The sequence below is a fragment of the Pan paniscus genome, chromosome 6, assembly GCF_029289425.2.
Source record: "Pan paniscus chromosome 6, NHGRI_mPanPan1-v2.0_pri, whole genome shotgun sequence".
NCBI classification, from domain to species: Eukaryota; Metazoa; Chordata; class Mammalia; order Primates; family Hominidae; genus Pan; species Pan paniscus.
The window spans coordinates 176315106-176323079 of NC_073255.2; positions in this window are offsets into that span (position 1 = coordinate 176315106).

A 7974-nucleotide genomic window follows, 5' to 3' on the forward strand; every position below is an offset into this window, starting at 1 on the left:
CTTCTTCCTTTTCCTCTTCTTCTTCTTTTTTTTTTTTTTTTTTGAGATGGAGTCTCACTCTGTTGTCCAGGCTGGAGTGCAATGGTGAGATCTTGGCTCACTATGAACTCCACCTCCTGGGTTCAAACAATTCTCGTCCCTCAGCCTCCAGAGTAGCTGGGACTACAGGTGCACCACCACCGCACCTGGCTAATTTTTGTATTTTTAGTAGAGAAGGCGTTTTGCCATGTCGGCCAGGTTGGTCTCGAACTCCTGACCTCAAGTAATCCACCCACCTTGGCCTCCCAAAGTGCTGGGATTACAGGCGTGATCCACTGCGCCCAGCCCTTTCTGCCTCTTCTAAACACCTCCTTACCAGTACCTCAATGCAGAGACCAAGATGGGGATACTTAGCGATTGATCAGAGCACTGAGGCCTGATTCAAGACATGGAAGTTTCCACGGCAGATCCTGGAATCAAACACTGCCCCTTGGCAAGATCTCTGGCTTTGTGCATTGACTGGAAGCAAATAGCCAGTGTAGCCCTGAAATCCCAAGGGAATTGTGCCGGCAGAGGAACTGGCATTTGGCTCACAAAGGCTGGGGTTTGCTAACCTCACAGAGTAATCTCCAAGCCCTGTGGCACCAACGAGGAGCCGGCTGTGCCTCTGGCTCTGCAGACAAGACATGTCACCTTGCCCATCCTCAGGAGATCTTTCCCTCATTCCCACACCCTTTAAATCCTCCAGACTGTTCCTTCTCTAGAAAAATCACTGGAGCAGCTGAGGGAAACATTTGACCATGAGAAATTATCTGCTGATTCAAACCACTTGATGTGCGTGGACCAAGAACTCACCCAGCCAAGGCTCACTTCCTGGGCTATAATATCACTGACGACATTTCCCACAGTTGGCTCTGGGATCTGAACAGCTCTTGGCCCAAGTCTTCTGACGATCCCCACTCTTTCTGCTTTGAGCGATCTATTTGTGTCCCCTACTTGGGGTTGCACATAGAGGCTGTGTATCAGGGTTGGGCTGAGGGTGGAAAGGCTTCTGTGTCTTCGCCTGGCCTGGGAGGAGGATGATAGCAATGAGTTGAGGAAGAGTTACATCACTGGGAACCCGTGGCAAAGGCAGGACTCAGGTGTGGTCCTTAACTGCCAGGGAGACTTGTTCTAGCAAGAAGAGCCAGGGTCCAGAGGGAAGCAGAGGTAGGCTTTACAGAGGCACGGGCTTGGGCCAGCAGAGAGGCATTTCTTCAACAGACAGCAGCGCCCACCGCTACTCCACAGAAAGGACAGTGTCCACCTGAATCCCAGGAAGAAGGGCCTTGAAGCCTCCGTGGCTCTGAGCAGAGCAGTAGGTCATATAGTGATACTCACATGGTCTTGGCAACGGGAATTTGATTGCTTTTTAAATTGTTTTATTGTAAACTGACAAATTATATATATATATATATATTTTTTTTTTTGAGACGGAGTCTCACTTTGTCACCCAGGCTGGAGTGCAGTGGTACGATCGCCTCAGCCTCCTGAGTAGCTGGGACTACAGGCACCTGCCACCACATCTGGCTAATTTTTGTATTTTTGGTAGAGACGGGATTTCACCATATTGGCCAGGCTGGAATTTTTTTAATTAAAAAAATTTTTTTTTTAGCAATAAGGTCTTGCTCTTTGCCAAGGCTGGATTGCAGTGGCACAGTCATAGCTCACTGCAGCCTCAACTCCTGGGCTCAAGCAATCCTCCCACCTCAGCCTCCCGAGCAGCTGGGACCACAGGCAATGCCACCACACCTGCGTAATTTTTTTTTTTTTTTTTTGAGACGGAGTTTCGCTCTTGTTGCCTAGGATGGAGTACAATGGCGCAATCTCAGCTCACCGCAACTTCCGCCTCCCAGGTTCAAGCAAGTCTCCTGTCTCAGCCTCCCGAGTAGCTGGGATTACAGGCCTGCACCACCACGCCCGGCTAATTTTGTATTTTTAGTAGAGACGGGGTTTCTCCATGTTGAGGCTGGTCTTGAACTCCTGACCTCAGGTGATCCGCCCGTCTCGGCCTCCCAAAGTGCTGGGATTACAGGCGTGAGCCACCACACCCGGCCTCCACCTGGGTAATTTTCAAATATTTTTTTAAAGATGGGGTCTTGCTATGTTGCCCAGGCTGGTCTGGAACTCCTGGTCTCAAGTGATCCTCCTGCCTTGGCCTACCAATGTGCTGGGATAACAGACGTGAGCCACTAGGCCTGGCCTATAATTGTATATATTTATGGATACAAAGTGATATTATATGTATACAATGTAGAATAATTAACTCTAATTAACACATCCGTCACCTCAAATACTTATTTTTTTGTGGTAACATTTGAAATATACAATACTGTACTGTACATTATTATTAACTATAGTCACTATGCAGTGCACTAGATCTCAAAAAACTTATTTCTCCTAAGGGAAACTTTGTGCCCTTTGACCAGCAACTCTCTATGTCCCCCACTCCCCGTGGATTGGATTGTTAACAGCCAAGAATAGACTGAGGAAGGAGAACGTGTCAAAATACGATCATGTAATAAAACATCCTCCACTTCCAGTACTTAGTGTTTCTGCTCTTTGTCTTGGTTTCACAATTTGTTTTACTTGATTAACTTATTAAAATGTAGTGGATATTTATTTATTTATTTTGAGACAGAGTCTTGCTCTGTCACCTGGGTTGGAGTGCAGTGGTGCAATCTCGGCTCACTGCAACCTCCACCTCATGGGTTCAATATATTTGTTATTATAATTCACCTCTTCCTAGCCCTTTCTCCCAAGAACTAAGTCCTCCCTGGCGTCCCACAGTAACGTGAAGACAAGGGCAGCCTGGTTGCAGATCTTAGGTGGCTTCATTAATTTCTGCCATGTGGCAGACTGGGGGGAAGGCCATGTGATTTCTCAAGCCCAGTCCAAAGGAATAGACTGAGAAACCTATAACCCACCTATGGCTAAGTTCTCATTCATATGCAAATACCTTTCCCAGCATCCTCCCCATTCTGCGCCTCCTCATCATCCCAACGGCCCACCCACTGTGCTCACCTAGCAAGCGGTGAGAACATTTCCTTCCACGTGGGAGGAACAGGCCAGCCAATAAGGCCTTTGCCTGATTCGGAGTCATTTGTCTTCAGGAGTCCCATCCAGTGACCATTTTCCTTCGGGCTCATGGCATCTTGTGCTTTATGGGGTCGCTGAGTCGCTGACACCCTGCCATTGAATGCGTTGCTTAAATCAGGGATTGTGAACTGACAGCTCAGGAGTTCATCCATCCTGCAGATGTGTTTTGTTTTGTTTGGGCTCAAAACGACGTTTTGTATTAAAAATCTGAATTATTTGCCGGCATTAAAAATTGCAAAGCTTCATCTAACAACTCAGATTCCCAGCTCCTTTGGGAAAATGGAAAGTTCTGGTAATAGTGGGGCAGTGTTTTTAATGACCTGCTGACATGAGCAGAGGTTGGGGGACTTACTCCCTCCTATAAAATGTCTAGGGAGATTTCAGCTTGCAGCGCTGTCCCCTCCCTGGTCCAGTAAACACCAACATTCCAGAAATGCTCAAGGACTCATTGGGAAAAGACAAAGGATTCAGGTCTAAGCATCACACTCTGGCAGGTGGCAGGATAATTCATTGATATAAAAGTGTTTGGAGACCAAGGCAGGCGGGGAGGCTGAGGTGGATGGATGACTTGAGGCCAGGAGTACGAGACCAGCCTGGCCAACACGGTGAAACCGTGTCTCTACTAAAAATACAAAAACTAGCTGGGCATGGTGGTGCATGCCTATAGTCCCAGCTACTTGGGAGGCTGAGTCAGGAGAATCACTTTAACCTGGGAAATGGAGGCTGCAGTGAGCCAAGATCATGCCACTGCACTCCAGCCTGGGCAACAGAGCAAGACTCTGTCTCAAAAAAAAAAAAGTTTTTTGTCTCTCTACGTATTTCCTAACTGTGAGCAATTTGGCAGGCTTTGTACCTCCTTTCCTACAGGATTTCAGTGGGGCAGACAGCAAAGCAGCCTGAGAATGAGGCTGGTCTGTACTGAAAACCTAAGGCCACTAGGAGATTATAGGGTGTCCTGGAAAAAGAGAGGAAAAGGGAGAGAGCCTTGGAGAGGTGGAGAAGTGAGGGGGCTCACCCTGCCTGAGAAGGGCAGAAAGGTCTGAGGCCCCTCAAGTGCCACAAGGCCATCCACCGCTTAATGATAGCCTCCTGAAAGGGACCACATGGCAGAGTGGCCAGGAGAGGCAGGCCTGTGCCCCCAGAACCCCAGCACCAGCAAATACCCCATATCTTGTGAAAGCCAGGAAGCAGGACCTGCTGGGCTTCGAGGGACACGCTGATTTGATGTCAGCTATGGCCACAGTAGACCTTCCCTCCTAAGCCCTGGGGATTCTGACACAGCCTTGGAAGAATGAGGAGCCCTCTGCCAGGTGCAGTGGTGCATGCCTGTAATCCCAGCACTTTGCGGAAGGCTGAGGTGGGCGGATCGCTTGAGGTCAGGAGTTCAAGACCAGCCTGGTCAATATGGCAAATCCCCGTTTCTACTAAACATACAAAAATTAGCTGGGCCTGGCAGCAGACATCTATAATCCCAGCTTCTTGGGAGGCTGATGCAGGAGAATCACTTGAACCTGGCAGGTGGAGGTCACAGTGAGCCGAGATTGCACCACTGCACTCCAGCCTGGGTGACAGAGTGAGACTCCGTCAAAACAAACAAACAAACACAAACAAACAAAAGCAATGAGGAGTCCTCAAAACTGGCTGAGAAGAAAAGGAATAAAGGACTGACCCATGCTATGACACGTGACCCTTGAAAACATTATGCTCAGTGACAGAAGCCAGTTTCAGGAGACCATGGATTGTACAATTCCATTTATATGAGATGCCCAATATAGGCAGATTCATAGAGACAGAAAGTAGATTAGTGGTTACTTATAAGTAGTAAATGAAAAATAGTAATACAGAAAAAGGAAAGAAAGTAGACTAGTGGTTGCCAGAGGCTGGGGGTGAGGGGAAATGGAGAGTGGCTGATTGGCGGGCACAGGATTTCCTTATGGGGTGTGAGCATGTTCTGGAATTAGACAGTGGTGAGGGTTGTGAATATACTAAAAGTGAGAATTGTGGGCTTTAAAATGGTTAAAATAGTGAATTTTATGTTATTTAGATTTTAGTTCAATAAAAATTTTTTAAAACTTTGATGGAATTTCCTTTTTTTTTTTTTTTGGACACAGAGTCTCATCCACTCTGTTGCCCAGGCTGGAGTGCAGTGGCAAGATCTCTGCTCACTGCAACCTCTGCCTCCCGGGTTCAAGCAATTCTCCTGCCTCAGTCTCCCAAGTAGCTGGGACTACAGGCGCCCGCCACCACACCCAGCTAATTTTTGTATTTTCAGTAGAGATGGGGTTTCACCATGTTGGCCAGGCTGGTATCAAACTTCTGGACTCAAGTGATCCACCTGCCTCAGCCTCCCAAAGTGCTGGGATTACAGGCATGAGCCACCGCGCCCAGCCAGATGGAATTTTCTACCCCCATAATGGCATGGTGACCTGAAGTTACAATTCAGTTGACTTAAAAGAAGGAAAGTACATGTCATTATTTTTTCAACCTCTGAATCTGTGGGCCAGGAGTCACACCTATTCCATAACTCTAAGAAAAGGAGACGGAGTCAGTATCCTGAGACACAGGGGAAGGCAGGACAGAGCCATTCAGAGATGGGGACATGCACTTTGTTAGAAAGTAGTAAATTAAAAAAAAAAAAAAAACCCTGCCCTGAAGACCAAGGGAAGACTGGTGCTGGCCAGGCTGCATTTGAAATCTTCCCAGACCTCTACTTAAGCTCACTCTAAATCTGATCAAGTTTCCTGTTGGACCTCCTTGACAGCATGTGACATGGAGGTTCACATGCTGGGGTTCCCTGGGGAATTTTAGGTGTCCGTTATAAGAGTCTAGGAATCTGAGGGGGTTTGAAAGCGGAGGGTTTACTACTTGCTACACCCTCGTGGGACAAAACTGGGTCCTGAAAGGTAAGCAGTATGTCCCCTGCTTGCTCCTGGGAGTACAGCTGGTGCAGCCTTCGTCACCTGAGCTCCTCAAGGAGGGCCGTCTTAGAAACTCTACAGTCGCTCAGGGATAGAGGGCAGGTTTTTTTGTTTGTTTGTTTGTTTTTGTTTTTGTTTTGTTTTGTTTTGTTTTGTTTTGATGGAATCTGGCTCTATCTCCCAGGCTGGAGTGCAGTGACACGATCTCTGCTCACTGCAAACTCCGCCTCCCGGGTTCATGCCATTCTCCTGCCTCAGCCTCCCGAGTAGCTGGGACTACAGGCACCCACCACCATGCCCGGCTAATTTTTTGTATTTTTAGTAGAGACGGGGTTTCGCAACGTTGGGCAGGCTGGTCTTGAACGCCTGATCCCAAGTGATCCACCTGCCTCAACCTCCCAAAGTGCTGGGATTACAGGCGTGAGCCACCGCGCCCGGCCTAGGGCGGGGGGTCTTGATGGGTTTTATCCATTTTCATGAGCACCTCCTTCTTGAGGAAGTGGACCCTTTCACAGCCCTAAGGGTCATTGTCTTTTGGGTTCCCCCCAAAACAGACCCTGACACAAGGATTTAAGTGCAAGTAATTTATTTGGGAAGTGATCCCAGGAAGCATCAGGAGAGGAGCAGGGAAGCTGACAAGGGCGTGCGGGGACTCTGGGAGGCTTAGATCCTACCTCTGATAGGTCCTGAAGTATTGTGATTGACTGTCGGAAGCCTCCTAAGGTCAGCGCCACTGCCGATGCGTTGGTATTACACCTTTGTTACTCCTTTTTATCTTAACCGTTTATTTCAAGAGTTTCTTTGCTGATCTGCTCCCAGACTGGTTTGTACCTGGTAACAAAGTTAATTTTCCTAAAGCATGGTGTGATCATGACCTTTCTCTGCTCAAACACCTTTGATGCTTCCTTGTGCCTACATGAAGTCTGAAGCTTTGGGCCTGGTGTTCCAATGGGGCACTGCCCTAGGAATGGGGGATAGAGCAGTGCCTCTGCCCTCACCCCACAGCTGGCCATCTGGTTGGGGATCAAACAATGACAGTAGGATGTGGCAAGTGCCATGGGAAGAGAGGTGGAGAGTGTTCCAAAGGCCCAAAGGACAGGTGCCACAGTCTGGGATCACAGGAGGCTTAGGAGGCAGGGATTGCTGGTCATGCACATATTCCATTCCCCCCTTCTTCCTAACAGAATCTCTGCATTATTGAGTGTGGCAATGGCTTTAGCTAATTGCCACTATACTCCACAAACTTACTTGAGAAAGAAGTGTCCAGTGGAAGGTAAGTGGAAATCACTGGGCGTTCCAGAAAAACTCTTTAAAGGAGTCTGATTCAACAAGAGGCATGCCCTTTTCCCCTTGGTTCTTCCTCTTTCTGTAATCTGATGTGCAGGTGTGATGGCTGGAACCACAGTGGCTATAGTGTGACCATGAGGGAATCCTGAAGATGTAGGCTATATACTAAGGATGATGGGAGCAGAATGAGAGGAAGAGCTAGGGTCCCTGATGATCTTGGAGCTCTCAATCCAGCCCTGGGCTGATCACCTCTAGACTTCTTTCAGGTAAAAAAACCCAAAAAACCAAAAAACAAAAAACAAAAACCTTCTTTCTAGTTAAACTCTTACTGGGGTTTTCTGTTGTAGTCTGTTGAACCTACTCTGAATGAATGCAGTATCCTAGAGACTGTGCAATCAGAAGCATTAGCAGAAATTTGGTAGGCAAACTAGGGTGCATGGGGGCTACAAGGAGGGGTTAGAAGGACCAAGGAGGAGATGTGTTCCAGGCAGAAGGAAGACAGTGTTCAAAGGCCCAGAGGAAAGAGTCAGAATAGTTGGGTGTGTCTAGGGCTGGCAGAGAAGGGGTGGGAGGAGAGGAAGCCTTAGGTAGGAGCAGGACTTCGACCATGAGGGACCTTGAGGCCTTGTAAAAAGATGGCCTTAATCCACAG